Source organism: Nerophis lumbriciformis, linkage group LG04 (genome assembly GCF_033978685.3).
Source record: "Nerophis lumbriciformis linkage group LG04, RoL_Nlum_v2.1, whole genome shotgun sequence".
In the NCBI taxonomy this organism is placed as follows: Eukaryota; Metazoa; Chordata; class Actinopteri; order Syngnathiformes; family Syngnathidae; genus Nerophis; species Nerophis lumbriciformis.
Genome location: NC_084551.2, coordinates 7362496 through 7381936, shown reverse-complemented (window position 1 = coordinate 7381936; position 19441 = coordinate 7362496). Strand labels below are relative to the sequence as shown.

Genomic DNA, 19441 nt, shown 5'->3' with positions numbered 1-19441 from the left:
ATCACTAAATCTTAATTTTTTTTAAAAATTAATTATTGTGACGAACAAGACGAACACAAATAGCACTACCTATAAATCTTACTTTTTTTTGATGAACAAGACTAACACAAATAGTACTATCACTAAATCTTAGATATTTTTTTTAATTATTTATTTCGACGAACAAGACGAACACAAATAGTACTATCTATAAATCTTACTTTTTTTTGATGAACAAGACAAACACAAATAGCACTATCACTAAATCTTATATATATATATTTGTTTTGACGAACAAGACGAACACAGATAGTACTATTAATAAATCTTAGATTTTTTTTAAATTATTTATTTTGAGGAACAAGACGAACACAAATAGCACTATCTATGAATCTTACTTTTTTTGATGAACAAGATGAACACAAATAGCACTATCACTAAATCTTATATTTTTTTTAAATTATTTATTTTGACGAACAAGACGAACTTAAATAGTACTATCACTAAATCTTAAAAAAAAATTTAAATTAATTATTGTGACGAACAAGACGAACACAAATAGCACTACCTATTAATCTTCCTTTTTTTTGATGAACAAGACTAACACAAATAGTACTATCACTAAATCTTAGATTTTGTTTTAAATTATTTATTTCGACGAACAAGACGAACACAAATAGTACTATCTATAAATCTTACTTTTTTTGATGAACAAGACAAACACAAATAGTACTATCACTAAATCTTAAATTTTTTTTTATTATTTATTTTGATGAACAAGACAAACACAAATAGCACTATCACTAAATCTTAGATATATTTATTTTTTTGACGACCAGTACGAACACAAATAGCACTATCACTAAATCTTAAATATTTTTTTTAAATTATTTATTTTGACGAACACAAATAGTACTATCTATAAATCTTAGATTTTTTTGTTATTTATTTTGACGAACAAGACAAACACAAATAGTACTATCTATAAATCTTAGATTTTTATTTTTTTTGACGAACGAGATGAACACAAATAGTACAATCACTAAATCTTATATGTATTTTTTTATTATTTATTTTGACGAACAAGACAAACACAAATAGTACTATCAATAAATCTTAGATTTTTTTTTTTTTTGACAAACAAGACGAACACAAATAGTACAATCACTAAATCTTATATATTTTTTTATTATTTATTTTGACGAACAAGACTAACACAACTGGTACTATCTATAAATCTTAGATTTTTTTGGGATGAACAAGACGAACACAAATAGTACTATCACTAAATCTTAGATATTTTTTTTTATTATTTATTTTGACAAACATGACGGACACAAATAGTACTACCACTAAGTCTTAGATTTTTTTATTAATTATTTATTTTGACGAACAAGACAAACACAAATAGTACTATCACTAAATCTTAGATATTTTTTCTTATTATTTATTTTGACAAACATGACGGACACAAATAGTACTACCACTAAGTCTTAGATTTTTTTCATTATTATTTATTTTGACGAACAAGACAAACACTAATAGTACTATCACTAAATCTTACATTTTTTTATTTATTATTTATTTTGACGAACAAGACGAACACAAATAGCACTATCACTAAATCTTTGATTTTTTTTTTTTTTTTTTGACGACCAAGACGAACACAAATAGCACTATCACTAAATCTTATATATATATATTTGTTTTATTATTTGTTTTGACGAACACAGATAGTACTATTAATAAATCTTAGATTTTTTTTAAATTATTTATTTTGAGGAACAAGACGAACACAAATAGCACTATCTATAAATCTTACTTTTTTTTGATGAACAAGATGAACACAAATAGCACTATCACTAAATCTTATATATTTTTTAAAATTATTTATTTTGACGAACAAGACGAACTTAAATAGTACTATCACTAAATCTTAGATTTTTTTTTAAATTAATTATTGTGACGAACAAGACGAACACAAATAGCACTACCTATAAATCTTACTTTTTTTTGATGAACAAGACTAACACAAATAGTACTATCACTAAATCTTAGATTTTTTTTTTTAATTATTTATTTCGACGAACAAGACGAACACAAATAGTACTATCTATAAATCTTACTTTTTTTTGACGAACAAGACGAACACAGATAGTACTATCACTAAATATTAGATTTTTTTTTTAAATTATTTATTTAGACGACCAAGACAAACACAAATAGCACTATAACTAAATCTTATATATTTTTTTAAATTATTTATTTTGACGAACCAGACAAACACAAATAGTACTATCACTAAATCTTATATATTTTTTTAAATTATTTATTTCGACGAACAAGACGAACACAAATAGTACTATCTATAAATCTTACTCTTTTTTTGATGAACAAGACAAACACAAATAGCACTATCACTAAATCTTATATATTTTTTTAGATTATTTATTTTGACGAACACAAATGGTACTATCTATAAATCTTAGATTTTTATTTTTTTGACGAACGAGATGAACACAAATAGCACAATCACTAAATCTTATATGCATTTTCTTTATTATTTATTTTGACGAACCAGACAAACACAAATAGTACTATCACTAAATCTTAGATTTTTTTAAAAATTTATTATTGTGACGAACAAGACGAACACAAATAGCACTACCTATAAATCTTACTTTTTTTTGATGAACAAGACTAACACAAATAGTACTATCACTAAATCTTAGATTTTTTTTTTTATTATTTATTTCGACGAACAAGACGAACACAAATAGTACTATCTATAAATCTTACTTTTTTTTTATGAACAAGACAAACACAAATAGTACTATCACTAAATATTACATTTTTTTTATTATTTATTTTGACGAACAAGACGAACACAAATAGTACTATCACTAAATATTACATTTTTTTTATTATTTATTTTGACGACCAAGACGAACACAAATAGCACTATCACTAAATCTTATATATATATTTCTTATTATTTATTTTGACGAACAAGACGAACACAGATAGTACTATCAATAAATCTTAGATTTTTTTTTAAATTATTTATTTAGACGAACAAGACGAACACAAATAGCACTATCACTAAATCTTTGATTTAAAAAAAAAATAAAAAATTGACGACCAAGACAAACACAAATAGCACTATCACTAAATCTTATATATTTTTTAAAATTATTTATTTTGACGAACAAGACGAACTTAAATAGTACTATCACTAAATCTTAGATTTTTTTTATCAATTAATTATTGTGACGAACAAGACGAACACAAATAGCACTACCTATAAATCTTACTTTTTTTTGATGAACAAGACTAACACAAATAGTACTATCACTAAATCTTAGATTTTTTTTTTAATTATTTATTTTGACGAACAAGACAAACACAAATAGTACTATCACTAAATCTTAGATATTTTTTCTTATTATTTATTTTGACAAACATGACGGACACAAATAGTACTACCACTAAGTCTTAGATTTTTTTCATTATTATTTATTTTGACGAACAAGACAAACACTAATAGTACTATCACTAAATCTTACATTTTTTTATTTATTATTTATTTTGACGAACAAGACGAACACAAATAGCACTATCACTAAATCTTTGATTTTTTTTTTTTTTTTTTGACGACCAAGACGAACACAAATAGCACTATCACTAAATCTTATATATATATATTTGTTTTATTATTTGTTTTGACGAACACAGATAGTACTATTAATAAATCTTAGATTTTTTTTAAATTATTTATTTTGAGGAACAAGACGAACACAAATAGCACTATCTATAAATCTTACTTTTTTTTGATGAACAAGATGAACACAAATAGCACTATCACTAAATCTTATATATTTTTTAAAATTATTTATTTTGACGAACAAGACGAACTTAAATAGTACTATCACTAAATCTTAGATTTTTTTTTAAATTAATTATTGTGACGAACAAGACGAACACAAATAGCACTACCTATAAATCTTACTTTTTTTTGATGAACAAGACTAACACAAATAGTACTATCACTAAATCTTAGATTTTTTTTTTTAATTATTTATTTCGACGAACAAGACGAACACAAATAGTACTATCTATAAATCTTACTTTTTTTTGACGAACAAGACGAACACAGATAGTACTATCACTAAATATTAGATTTTTTTTTTAAATTATTTATTTAGACGACCAAGACAAACACAAATAGCACTATAACTAAATCTTATATATTTTTTTAAATTATTTATTTTGACGAACCAGACAAACACAAATAGTACTATCACTAAATCTTATATATTTTTTTAAATTATTTATTTCGACGAACAAGACGAACACAAATAGTACTATCTATAAATCTTACTCTTTTTTTGATGAACAAGACAAACACAAATAGCACTATCACTAAATCTTATATATTTTTTTAGATTATTTATTTTGACGAACACAAATGGTACTATCTATAAATCTTAGATTTTTATTTTTTTGACGAACGAGATGAACACAAATAGCACAATCACTAAATCTTATATGCATTTTCTTTATTATTTATTTTGACGAACCAGACAAACACAAATAGTACTATCACTAAATCTTAGATTTTTTTAAAAATTTATTATTGTGACGAACAAGACGAACACAAATAGCACTACCTATAAATCTTACTTTTTTTTGATGAACAAGACTAACACAAATAGTACTATCACTAAATCTTAGATTTTTTTTTTTATTATTTATTTCGACGAACAAGACGAACACAAATAGTACTATCTATAAATCTTACTTTTTTTTTATGAACAAGACAAACACAAATAGTACTATCACTAAATATTACATTTTTTTTATTATTTATTTTGACGAACAAGACGAACACAAATAGTACTATCACTAAATATTACATTTTTTTTATTATTTATTTTGACGACCAAGACGAACACAAATAGCACTATCACTAAATCTTATATATATATTTCTTATTATTTATTTTGACGAACAAGACGAACACAGATAGTACTATCAATAAATCTTAGATTTTTTTTTAAATTATTTATTTAGACGAACAAGACGAACACAAATAGCACTATCACTAAATCTTTGATTTAAAAAAAAAATAAAAAATTGACGACCAAGACAAACACAAATAGCACTATCACTAAATCTTATATATTTTTTAAAATTATTTATTTTGACGAACAAGACGAACTTAAATAGTACTATCACTAAATCTTAGATTTTTTTTATCAATTAATTATTGTGACGAACAAGACGAACACAAATAGCACTACCTATAAATCTTACTTTTTTTTGATGAACAAGACTAACACAAATAGTACTATCACTAAATCTTAGATTTTTTTTTTAATTATTTATTTCGACGAACAAGACAAACACAAATAGTACTATCTATAAATCTTACTTTTTTTTTGATGAACAAGACAAACACAAATAGTACTATCACTAAATATTACATTTTTATTATTATTTATTTTGACGAACAAGACAAACACAAATAGCACTATCACTAAATCTTAGATTTATTAATTTTTTTGACGACCAAGACGAACACAAATAGCACTATCACTAAATCTTATATGTATTTTTTTATTATTTATTTTGACGAACAAGACAAACACAAATAGTACTATCAATAAATCTTAGATTTTTTTTTTTGACAAACAAGACAAACACAAATAGTACAATCACTAAATCTTGTTTTTTTAATTATTATTTATTTTGACGAACAAGACTAACACAAATAGTACTATCTATAAATCTTAGATTTTTTTGGGATGAACAAGACTAACACAAATAGTACTATCACGAAATCTTAGATTTTTTTATTTATTATTTATTTTGACGAACAAGACGAACACAAATAGTACTATCACTAAATCTTAGATATTTTTTTAAATTATTTGTTTTGACGAACATGACGGACACAAATAGTACTATCACTAAATCTTATATTTTTGTATTTATTATTTATTTTGACGAACAAGACGAACACAAATAGTACTATCACTAAATCTTATATTTTTGTATTTATTATTTATTTTGACGAACAAGACGAACACAAATAGTACTATCACTAAATCTTAATTATTTTTTTATTTTATTTTTTACAAAAAAATCTTGTTTTTGATATTTAGTCATAAAGTCAATCAGTAAAATTTCCCTATAATATTGCATACGACTTGCCATAATAAGAGGAAGCAGAACCTCTGTTTCAAGTTGTCCTGAATCGTATTATTTAATAAGAATTATTAAAAGCGCTATTTAAACAACTTTTATTTTTATTAAAAAATATAATTTATTATACATTATGTGTTCATGAGATACCGGTAATCTTACTCATCTCACTGTGTGAATTACAACTTACTTTATTATTTAATCTTAGAATTGTATTATTTATGGAGTAACAGGCAGTGAATAAAAGTGGTAATAATTGCTATGAAATGGAAAAGGGGTAGGATTAAATAAACTCTACTTATTCCTACTCCTTTTCGGACATATCGGAAAGAGAAACTGTAAATTGTGATGTATCATGTAACTGTATGCATGTTTGAGATAAACTTAAACCATAAACTTAAACCATCAGTTTTATCTATGACATATTATCTATGCAAGTGTTCGTCTATTTTTTTTCGTGATTTGGGGCGGTGTAGCTCGGTTGGTAGAGTGGCCGTGCCAGCAACTTGAGGGTTCCAGGTTCAATCCCCGCTTCCGCCATCCTAGTCGCTGCCGTTGTGTCCTTGGGCAAGACACTTTACCCACCTGCTCCCAGTACCACCCACACTGGTTTAAATGTAACTTAGATATTGGGGTTCACTATGTGAAAGCGCTTTGAGTCACTAGAGAAAAGCGCTATATAAATATACTTCTCTCTTCTCTTCATTTGTATTATTAATTTAAAGCAGTGGTTCTCGAACTTTTTTCACTAAGTACCACCTCAGAAAACACTTGGCTCCCCATGTACCAACATAATGACCAATATTAAAATACAGTAGTGTAGTAGACCCAAGTATTAATTGAAAACAAGACAGCGGTTTTATTTAACAAGTATATTTAATATGTTTGGCCACTGTAACACTACACACACTTTGAACATAGGAAAATAAAACACTGTACTTAAATAACTAATCAAAAAAATTTATTTAATTCCTATTAAATGATTATTTGCCGTACCACTGGATGGAGCCCGCGTACCACTAATGGTACACCTACCAAAGTTTGAGGAATGCATGATTCAAGGTATTGTTGTCATGCATTCTGGACTGGATTTATTAGGGACCGCAATGTCCCTTTGGGACAGAGGACCCTATTGTAATTGTAAGGTTTTATTATTATTATTCGGCCGCCTCTTTGAGCTGTAATTTGACCCTCTTAACATGCTTCAAAATTCACCATATTTGACACACACATCAGGACTTGCAAAAATTGCCATCTAATAAAAAAAACAACAACCCAAAACTCAAAATTGTGCTCTAGCGCCCCCTAGGAAAAAACACAGACAAAACTGCTTGTAACTTCCGGTAGCAATGTCGTAGAGACATGAAACAAAAACCTCTATGTAGGTCTGACTTAGACGACCTAGATTTCATACATTGACATCCTTCAGCAAAAATCAACAGGAAGTTGGCAATTCCCCCTTCAAAACAAAAGTTTCGTAAAAACAGTCACTTTTGCCTCTTTGAGCTGTAATTTGACCCCCTTAACATGCTTCAAAACTCACCAAACTGGACACACACATCAGGACTGGCAAAAATTGCGATCTAATAAAAAACCCAACCCCAAAACTCAAAATTGCGCTCTAGCGCCCCCTAGGAAGAAAACACAGACACAACTGCTCCTAGGACAAAAACTCAGACAAAACTGCCTGTAACTTCCAGTAGGAATGTCGTAGAGACATGAAACAAAAACCTCTATGTAGGTCTGACTTAGACCTAGATTTCATACATTGACATCCTTCAGCAAAAATCAACAGGAAGTTGGCAATTCCCCCTTCAAAACAAAAGTTTCGTAAAAACAGTCACTTTTGCCTCTTTGAGCTGTAATTTGACCCCCTTAACATGCTTCAAAACTCACCAAACTGGACACACACATCAGGACTGGCAAAAATTGCGATCTAATAAAAAACCCAACCCCAAAACTCAAAATTGCGCTCTAGCGCCCCCTAGGAAGAAAACACAGACACAACTGCTCCTAGGACAAAAACTCAGACAAAACTGCCTGTAACTTCCAGTAGGAATGTCGTAGAGACATGAAACAAAAACCTCTATGTAGGTCTGACTTAGACCTAGATTTCATACATTGACATCCTTCAGCAAAAATCAACAGGAAGTTGGCAATTCCCCCTTCAAAACAAAAGTTTCGTAAAAACAGTCACTTTTGCCTCTTTGAGCTGTAATTTGACCCCCTTAACATGCTTCAAAACTCACCAAACTGGACACACACATCACGACTGGCAAAAATTGCGATCTAATAAAAAACCCAACCCCAAAACTCAAAATTGCGCTCTAGCGCCCCCAAGGAAGAAAACACAGACACAACTGCTCCTAGGACAAAAATTCAGACAAAACTGCCTGTAACTTCCAGTAGGAATGTCGTAGAGACATTAAACAAAAACCTCTATGTAGGTCTCACTTAGACCTACATTTCAGCAAAAATCAACAGGAAGTTTGCTATTCCCCCTTCAAAACAAAAGTTTTGAAAAAACATTATCTCCTCTGAGCGCGTTTGTCCTGTCGGCTTCAAACTAGCACAGGAGAGAGATTGAACCCTTCTGATTAAAAGTTGACCAAAGAGTTTTAATTACTGCTCTGGTTTGGATTTTATGTGCCGTCAAAGTCGGTCCCGTCCATCGCTGCTTGCAGCTTTAATATTTGATTAATTTGTGTTACCTTTTCTTCATCGTTCATTTATCATTTTCTATACCACTTATTTGAATGAGGGTCACAGGTGAGCTGGAGCCTATCCGAACGGCGCACAGAACCATTCACAGTTACATGCCCACCTTTGGACAATGATAGTATTTAATTGACTTGCATGTTTTTTAGGATGTGGGAGAAAGCCGTTGTACCAAGAGAAAAACATCGAAACAATCTTCTGACATTGAGCCTACTCCTTTATTTGTGGATTCATATCTGTAAATTATATTAACTTTACCTTTCCACATCCTTGTATAAGCTTTAACTATTAAAAAAAAAGTGGACAAATATTGAACGTTGACCACAATATCAGTAACTGCTGTGAAACGGGAAAAGAGTAGGGTTATATAAGTTCTGCTTCTTCCTACTCCTTTTCGGGCATGACGAATTGTGTAACATTCTAACGTGATATACGTCAATAACATGTTGAAAATACACCAAAACCAAGAACCGTATTTTTCGGACTATAAGGCGCACTTAAAATCCTTACATTTTCTCAAAAATCGACAGTGCGCCTTATAACCCGTTGCGCCTAATGTACGGAATAATTCTGGTTGTGCTTACCGACCTCGAAGCAATTTTATTTGGTACAAGGTGTAATGATAACTATGACCAGTAGATGGTAGTCACACATAAGAGATCATGTAGACTGCAATATGACGCCAGTAAACAACACCAAAACTTTAAATGATCCTTTGAAAATAAAGGACATTACACATGACACTTAAAAATGTGTCAAAATGTTTTAGTACGACTTTAAAGCCGCACCGCTTGATGGATTGTCGGCCCATTACGGCTACCGTAGTCAGAGATACAAGTATTACTATGGTGTGTGTATAAGGACCGCAAAATGGCACCCATTAGCAGACTTATTACCTGGCGTTTTGTTTCACAATATCAAGCAAAACCAACTTTTCTTACTTTCTGGTACCTGCTGATGTGTATTTGAGATCTGCATAAGTCCTGAAAATGTGCGCACGTCCGCCACTGTAGTGCAGGCCAATACCGTAGTCGATAAGCTTCTTATTTTTCGCTATGTTCTTCTTATGGGGCATTCACCTTCTGCTGTTGCCATTTCTAATATAAAGTAGTGTAAAGTTCTAACTAGGGATTTTCGATAATGGCTTTTTGCCGATATCCGATATTCCGATATTGTCCAACTCTTTAATTACCGATACCGATATCAACCGATACTGATATCAACCGATATATACAGTCGTGGAATTAACACATTATTATGCCTAATTTGGACAACCAGGTATGGTGAAGATAAGGTACTTTAAAAAAAAAAAAAAAAAAAAAAAATAGATTAAAAACATTTTCTTGAATAAAAAAGAAAGTAAAACAATATAAAAACAGTTAGATTGAAACTAGTAATTAATGAAAATGAGTAAAATTAAGTGTTAAAGGTTAGTACTATTAGTGGACCAGCAGCACGCACAATCATGTGTGCTTACGGACTGTATCCCTTGCAGACTGTATTGATATATATTGATATATAATGTAGGAACCAGAATATTAATAACAGAAAGAAACAACCCTTTTGTGTGAATGAGTGTGAATGGGGCAGGGAGGTTTTTTGGGTTAGTGCACTAATTGTAAGTGTATCTTGTGTTTTTTATGTTGATTTAATTAAAATAAATAAATAAATAAAAACGATACCGATAATAAAAAAAAACGATACCGATAATTTCCGAAATTACATTTTAACGCATTTATCTCTAGTTCCAAGAAAGACGCCCTTGCACCAAAATCGGCACAGTCAAGCTCGACTGAAAAGTTCAACTTCAAAGCTGTTGTGTCCTTGGGCAAGACAATTGACCCACATTGCCCCCAGTTTCGCCCACACAACGATGCTTCCCTGACCAAGACGCTAACCTGTGACCCAGATCCAGTCTCCCGGCGCTGAATGATGGCAACCCTGCCCCGTCCTCAACAGGCTGGGTTAAGTACAAGGATGAATTCTGCCGTGACAAATAAGATATCTTTCAATCTTCTGGACAAATGTTTTATGGTTGCATGAGCTATTGCAGCTATGCAAAAGTGCAATAAATCTATCTGTACAGTAAATCTATTGATATCTGCACCTTATTGCTCTTTTATCCTGCACTACAATGAGCTAATGCAACAAAATTGTGTTCTTTTTTGTACTGTAAAGTTCAATTTTGAATGACAATGAATGAAGTTTAAGTCTAAGTCTATTGTTTGTGACACTCTAAAACCTTTAGGATCAATTATTATAAGATTCAGGTGACTATGTATACTGTATATTAGACCTGGTCAAATTAAGGCCCGGTCAATTAAGCTTTTCAATCTGGCCCGCTGGACATTCCCAAATAATGTTTTTAGATCTTTAAGATGGAAAGTGTAGCTGCCATTATGATGTGCAGTGATGTTTTCAAATGACCATAAGTCTTGAACTATACAAAATATTTCAATGGTTGGAATCTGCGCTTTTGCATGATATACTAGTTACTATGGTCATCTAATTAGTTACTATGGTAATCTACGTCACAGTAGCTCAGACGAGGCACCAAGCAGAGTGGAGGGGGGGAGCGTTTCCACAGAGTGTTTCCAGAGCGAGCCTGAAAATGCGAATGTCAGGGACAGACGCAGAAGGAGATTTTTACAAGAAAGTTCTAAAGCTTAGTGACATATCAGATATATTTTTTACCCTTTCTGTTCATATTTTGCTGTGTTTGTTGCATTTTTGTCGCGTTTTGCTTGATTGTAAAATATGTCAATCGAGAGGGGGTGTGACGTTCATATGTTGTCAATATTCAGTGTTTTATCGTTCATAGTTAATATTGTAAATCCCACATTTTTTATTTTCACGGACATTCTGGGTGTCTCATTCAGTAAAAAAATTAAAAAATTCCATTCAGTTTCTTAAGGCGGTCTGTCATAACGTTTTTAGCATTCAATCAGACACGGTCTCCCCTAGAGGGGGGGGGGGGGGGTTACCCACATATGCGGTCCTCTCCAAGGTTTCTCATAGTCATTCACATCGACGTCCCACTGGGGTGAGTTTTTCCTTGCCCGTATGTGGGCTTTGTACCGAGGATGTCGTTGTGGCTTGTGCAGCCCTTTGAGACACTTGTGATTTAGGGCTATATAAATAAAGATTGATTGATTGATTGATTGATTATTGTGAGGTTTTGTATTAGTGTTCCTAAAAATCGGATATACCGGCCCCCAGACACATGTTTTTCTCTAAATTGGCCCCCTGAGTCAAAATAATTGCCCAGGCCTGCCTTATATGTATAATTCTGACCTATGAGTTCCAAATTGTACTATAGATTTATTTTTTATTTTTTATTTTTTAAATCCTTGCAGCCTACGTTGGATTACCCATTCATCCAGGAACAAGAACTGTTGAAATAAATCAGTGAGGGCCCAAAATTACTAAGGGTACCGTATTTTTCGGAGTATAAGTCGCACCGGAGTATAAGTCGCACCTGCCGAAAATGCATAAAAAAGAAGGAAAACAACATATATAAGTCGCACTGGAGTATAAGTCGCATTTTGGGGGGAAATGTATTTGATAAAACCCAAAACCAAGAATAGACATTTGAAAGGCAACAACAACAAGCTGAATAAGTGTACGTTATATGAGGCATAAATAACCAACTGGTATGTTAACGTAACATATTATGGTAAGAGTCATTCAAATAACTATAACATATAGAACATGCTATACGTTTACCAAACAATCTGTCACTCCTAATCGCTAAATCCCATGAAATCTTATACGTCTAGTCTCTCACGTGAATGAGATAAATAATATTATTTGATATTTTACGGTAATGTGTTCATAATTTCACACATAAGTCGCTCCTGAGTATAAGTCGCACACCCGGCCAAACTATGAAAAAAACTGCGACTTATAGTCCGAAAAATACGGTATATAATATTCTGACCAAAACTTTAATTTTAAGAGAGCCCTGGCAAAAAAGTTTGGAAATCACAGACTAATTTGACTGTAAACTGTTAACCATCGACCTGGTGATATTTCAGTAACTATTACAAACAATACAAAGCCTGCCAGTTATTCCCCTCTACAGACTTTAAAGGTCAGTTCTTTAACGCATCAATGATTTTACCAATCACAATATATCCAAGCAAATAAACCTGGTGAGTTCACCAGCCAGCATTAATACATGGACTACAAAAAAGAAGACTACACACCAAACATATAGAGTATGTTTTTGGTTTGTGTTGGGACCTTTGAGTTGAGTTGAGTTTGAGTTTTGAGTTTATTTCGAACATGCAAGTATACAACATGATACATCACAATCTCCAGTTTCTCTTTTCAACATGTTCGAAAAGGAGTAGGAAGAAGCAAAGCTTATTGAGGACTCAGAAAACACCTACAAGAGGCAGAACATGCCGATTCCCCCCCAAAAAAGAGTTCAAGTCTACATCCGAGCCAGAACATTCTTCCTGTGAGGCAGACGAGCTAACAGCATGTCACGGTGTAAAACATGATCAATAATTCAATACATTGTTAATATTTCATGTAATACAACTGGATTACACTTCACTTATTTGGGATAAAATAAGGATGGTTTATTCATACAAAAATGTTTAAGTCATGTAAAATTAGTAGAGTATTCCCAGTCTATTTTACTATCAGCCAAAAGTGCCACTAAAAAGACGAATGTTGATACTTTTTCCATAGTTTTGGACCTAAAACAAAGTCGACAGATAAATCCCCCCAACCCCCCAAATAGACACAGGAGTACTTTAAAGCTGGTTTTCTGATGTCAGACTTTGAGTATCAGCTACATTTTGGCCCGCTCATATTCACTTCCAAAACATTTACCGTATTTTCTGGACCATAGGGCGCACCGGATTATAAGGCGCACTGCCGATGAATGGTCTATTTTCCATCTTTTTTCATATATAAGGCGCACCAGTTTATAGGGCGCATTAAAGGAGTCTTTTTTTTTTTTTTTTCCTAAATGTAAAACACTTTTTTGTGGTCTACATAACATGTAATGGTAGTTCTTTGGTCAAAATGTTGCATAGATTATGTTTTACAGACCATCTTCAAGCCGCTTTCTGACAGTCGCTTCAGGATGCGCCGTTTTGTGGGCGGTCTTATTTACGTGCCTCCACTTGGACAGCGTCTTCTCCCCGTCATCTTTGTTGTAGCGGTGTAGCGTGCAAGGACGGGAGTGGAAGAAGTGTCAAAAGATGGAGCTAACTGGTTTAATGACATTCAGTCTTTACTTAAATCAATAACGGAGCAGCATCTGCAAATGTGTCCCGTGAAAAACCGTCCAACCGGAACTCTCTAATAACTAAAGTTCCTTGGGTGAATAATGTAAACTCACTACACCGGTATGTTTTAGCGCTTTCATGGTGAGTTTACTGACAGACATAAGTAAGAACTTTACACTACTTTATATTAGAAATGGCAACAGCGGAGGATGAATGTCCCATAACAAGAAGATAGAGAAAAAGAATAAGCTTATTGACTACGGTGTCGTCACAGACTACATAGGCAGACGCGTGCAATTTTTCAGGACATTCTTGCTTGATGTACAGCTTAAGTTGTTCAACAGTCCGGGGGTCTCCGTTGTGGTATTCTACACTTCATAATGCGCCGCACATTTTCAATGGGAGACAGGTCTGGACTACAGGCAGGCCAGTCTAGTACCCGCACTCTTTTACTATGAAACCACGCTGTTGTAACACGTGGCTCGGCATTGTCTTGCTGAAATAAGCAGGGGCGTCCATGAAAAAATAAGTGTTTGATGAGTATTCCTCAAATTTCTCAGTCTTTTTTGGCCACTTGTGCCAGCTATTTTGAAACATGTTGCAGGCATCAAATTCCAAATGAGCTAATATTTGCGTTAAGTATCCTGTCTTTGCAGTCTATTCTATTGAATATAGGTTGAAAAGGATTTGCAAATCATTGTATTCTGTTTGTATTTACGATTTACACAACGTGACAACTTCCCTGGTTTTGTGTTTTGTAATTCAGTGTCCTGGGAGAGTTGATTCCAAGTTTGAGGTGCATATTTTCATGGTGAAAAGTTTTTTAAAAATACCACGGTGAAACCATTAACTAATTGATTTTTCTGATTGAAAATATTTAACCCACGTTGGGTGAATTGTTTTTATTAGCAATTCAGAAAATGAAGGCATGGAGCAAGACATTGACAACCTAATAACAGGTTACAAGCATATCCACTGCAAATTTTTATTATATATTTTAATTTAAAAAATTTTTTTTAAATGTACACACATTGGGCATCTGTACGTTAAAACAAGAACAAACAAAAAAAGACTTGGCTGACGTCATCATCGAAGCCGCACAGTGTCAATACATAAGAGGGCAATACCAGCAAAGGTAGAAAGTATTAAATGCAATGCCATACCATTGTGTAACCTCCAGTGATGAAAACAGTCAAAGTTATATCGCTCTATGATCCCAGTTGGTACTATAACTGTCTCGACAGTCTGTGGTGATGCAATGATACTCCTGGCTGCAGCAACCTGGCCTGGAAAGCTTTTTTAGTGCTATTTCTTGGGTTATTACTGTACAAATTATGGCTTAGTCTGAAAAGCGGGTTATTTTACTACGTATGTCAATATTTATCATCATGTTTTATGTTTTGCTTTATCATTTTCACTGTTTTCCCTCACATACACAAAGACACACACAGGTGCCTAAAATATTGTCAATCAGACCTCTATTTACCACATTTTGTGTTGGTGAATCCAACTATTAGCTACCAGCACCAGTTGTAATCATAATCATTCATTATACCGTATTTTCCGGACCATAGGGCGCACCGGATTATAAGGCACACTGCTGATGAATGGTCTATTTTCGACTTTTTTCATATATATAAGGCGCACCGCACGTTAAAGGAGTCATATTAATATTTACGTTTTTTTCTAAATGTAAAACACTTCCTTGTGGTAGTTCTTTGGTCAAAATGTTGCATAGATTATGTTTTACAGATCATCTTCAACCCGCTTTCTGACAGTTGCTTCAGGATACACCGTTTTGTGGGCGGTCTTATTTATGTGGCTCACCTTCGGCAGCGTCTTCTCCCCGTCATCTTTGTTATAGCGGTGTAGCGTGCAAGGACGGGAGTGGAAGAAGTGTCAAAAGATGGAGCTAACTGTTTTAATGACATTCAGACTTTACTTCAATCAATAACAGAGCAGCATCTCCTCATCCGGAAACAACAAGGCCGGAAATGTGTCCCGTGAAAAAACATCCGACCGGAACTCTCTAATAACTAAAGTTCCTTGGGTGAATAACGTAAACTCACTACACCGGTATGTTTTAGCGCTTTCATGGCGAGTTTACTGACAGATATAAGTAAGAACTTTACACTACTTTATATTAGAAATGGCAACAGCGGAGGATGAATGTCCCATAACAAGAAGATAGAGAAAAAGAAGAAGCTTATCAACTACGGCGTCGCCACGGACTACAAAGGTGAATACGCGCAATTTTTCAGGATTAATGCAGATCCCAAATTCAGCTCAGCAGGTACCAGAAGGTAAGAAAAGTTGCTTTTGCATAATATTGCGAAACAAAACGCCAGACAATTGACAATACTTGGTCCTGGGGTTTAGTTTTTCTGGGATGCAACGGAAAGTTGGCTCGGGCGAGACGGGAATGTAAGTACATTTTTTATTGAAACACTAGAACTACAAAAAAAGGAGTAAACAAAAGGCGCGCACAATGGCGGAGAACAAACTATGAAACCAAACACTTGCACAAAGGCAAAAACTATGAACAACAAAAAACACTAACTGTGGCTTAATAAACAAAAACTTACTTGGCATGGAACCGGCATGAAAAAAGAGCAGCAAGGATCATAAGGGTGTGGGGAGTGTGCAGAAGCATAATTATGGGGATGTCACCAGAAAGACAAACTAAAAACACTGAACTTAAATACTACAGACTTGATTAACGAAAACAGGTGCGTGACTCAAAACGTGAAACAGGTGCGTGACGTGACAGGTGAAAACTAATGGGTTGCTATGGTGACAAGACAAGGGAGTGAAAAGCCAGAAACTAAAGATTCCAATAACTAAACAAAACATGACTTAAAACAAAACATGATTACACAGACATGACACAATATGTCTTACCTTATGCACACGCCGTATGAGCGCCGTATGTAATGTTCTATATTTTCAATTGAAATACATAAAATCTTAGTGTTGTTTACTTCAGTCATATTGCCATCATAGTGCAGTCTACACGTATCTCTTATGTTTGACTGCCATCTACTGGTCACACTTATCATTACACCATGTACCAAATAAAATTGCTTCGAGGTCGTTGGTAAGCAAAACCAGAATTATTCCGTACATTAGGCCAGTGGTTCTCAAATGGGGGTACGCGTACCCCTGGGGGTACTTGAAGGTATGCCAAGGGGTACGTGAGATTTTTTTTTAAATATTCTAAAAATAGCAACAATTCAAAAATCCTTTATAAATATATTTATTGAATAATACTTCAACAAAATATGAATGTAAGTTCATAAACTGAACATCAAATCAAGTAGGCTATTCCATTCATTACAATGCAACAATGCAGCAATACAATATTCAGTGTTGACAGCTAGATTTTTTGTGGACATGTTCCATAAATATTGATGTTAAAGATGTCTTTTTTTGTGAAGAAATGTTTCGAATTAAGTTCATGAATCCAGATGGATCTCTATTACAATCCCCAAAGAGGGCACTTTAAGTTGATGATTACTTCTATGTGTAGAAATCTTTATTTATAATTGAATCACTTGTTTATTTTTCAACAAGTTTTTAGTTATTTTTATATCTTTTTTTCCAAATAGTTCAAGAAAGACCACAACAAATGAGCAATATTTTGCACTGTTATACAATTTAATAAATCAGAAACTGATGACATAGTGCTGTATTTTACTTCTTTATCTCTTTTTTTCAACCAAAAATGCTTTGCTCTGATTAGGGGGTACTTCATACTTGCCAACCTTGAGACCTCCGATTTCGGGAGGTGGGGGTGGGCATGGTCAGGGTGGGACGGGGCGTGGTTGGGGGCGTGGCTAAAAGGGGAGGAGTTTATTTACAGCTAGAATTCACCAAGTCAAGTATTTCATATATATATATATATATATATATATATATATATATATATATATATATATATATATATATATATATATATATAAGAAATACTTGACGTTCAGTGAATTCTAGCTATATATATATATATATATTTTATTATATATATATATATATATATATTTTTTTTTTAATTATCTATATATATATATATATATAGATATATAAAAAAGGTTGAAAGATTGAGGGAACCCCCTCATGAAACAGGCCTGTAGAGATGAAATAGTCTTGTGATTTTTTTCCCACACATACATATATATATATATATATATATATATATATATATATATATATATATATATATAAATAAATAAATGATAAATGGGTTATACTTGTATAGCGCTTTTCTACCTTCAAGGTACTCAAAGTGCTTTGACAGTATTTCCACATTCACCCATTCACACACACATTCACACACTGATGGCGGGAGCTGCCATGCAAGGCGCTAACCAGCAGCCATCAGGAGCAAGGGGTGAAGTGTCTTGCCCAAGGACACAACGGACGTGACTAGGATGGTAGAAGGTGGGGATTGAACCCCAGTAACCAGCAACCCTCCGATTGCTGGCACGGCCACTCTACCAACTTCGCCACGCCGTCCCTATATATATATATATATAAAATAAATACTTGAATTTCAGTGTTCATTTATTTACACATATACACACACACACATAACACTCATCTACTCATTGTTGAGTTAAGGGTTGAATTGTCCATCCTTGTTCTATTCTCTGTCACTATTTTTCGAACCATGCTGAACACCCTCTCTGATGATGCATTGCTGTGTGGCACGCACAAAAGTGCTTTCATCAAATGCACTAGATGGCAGTATTGTCCTGTTTAAGAGTGTCACAACATTGCTGTTTACGGCAGACGAACTGCTTTACGGTATACAAAAAAGTGACTGCTGTTGTTGTGTGTTGTTGCCACGCTGGGAGGACGTTAATGAAACTGCCTAAAAATAAACCCACATAAGAAACCAAGAACTCGCCCTCCATCATTCTATAGTTATAATGTGATTGGGCAGGTACGCTTTTTTATATTGTGGAGGACCTGAGTCCGCCTGAATTTCGGGAGATTTTCGGGAGAAAATTTGTCCCGGGAGGTTTTCGGGAGAGGCGCTGAATTTCGGGAGTCTCCCGGAAAATCCGGGAGGGTTGGCAAGTATGGGGTACTTGAATTAAAAACAATTTCACAGGGGGTACATCACTGAAAAAAGGTTGAGAACCACTGCATTAGGCGTACCGGGCTATAAGGAAAATAAGGAAAAAAAGGATTTTAAGTGCGCCTTATAGTCCGGAAAATACGGTAATCAACATGACGATTACAGCAATTATCAAGGGAAAAGCTATTTGGAATTCTCTGAACTCATTGTC

General features: G+C 33.2%; 1 protein-coding gene across 6 annotated transcripts in view; it reads right to left on the bottom strand.

Moving 5' to 3' along the window:
• adgrb1a (adhesion G protein-coupled receptor B1a) overlaps nt 1–19441 on the bottom strand; it is a 432260-nt gene that overhangs the window by 145928 nt on the left and 266891 nt on the right. The gene's annotated exons all lie outside the window — the stretch shown is intronic.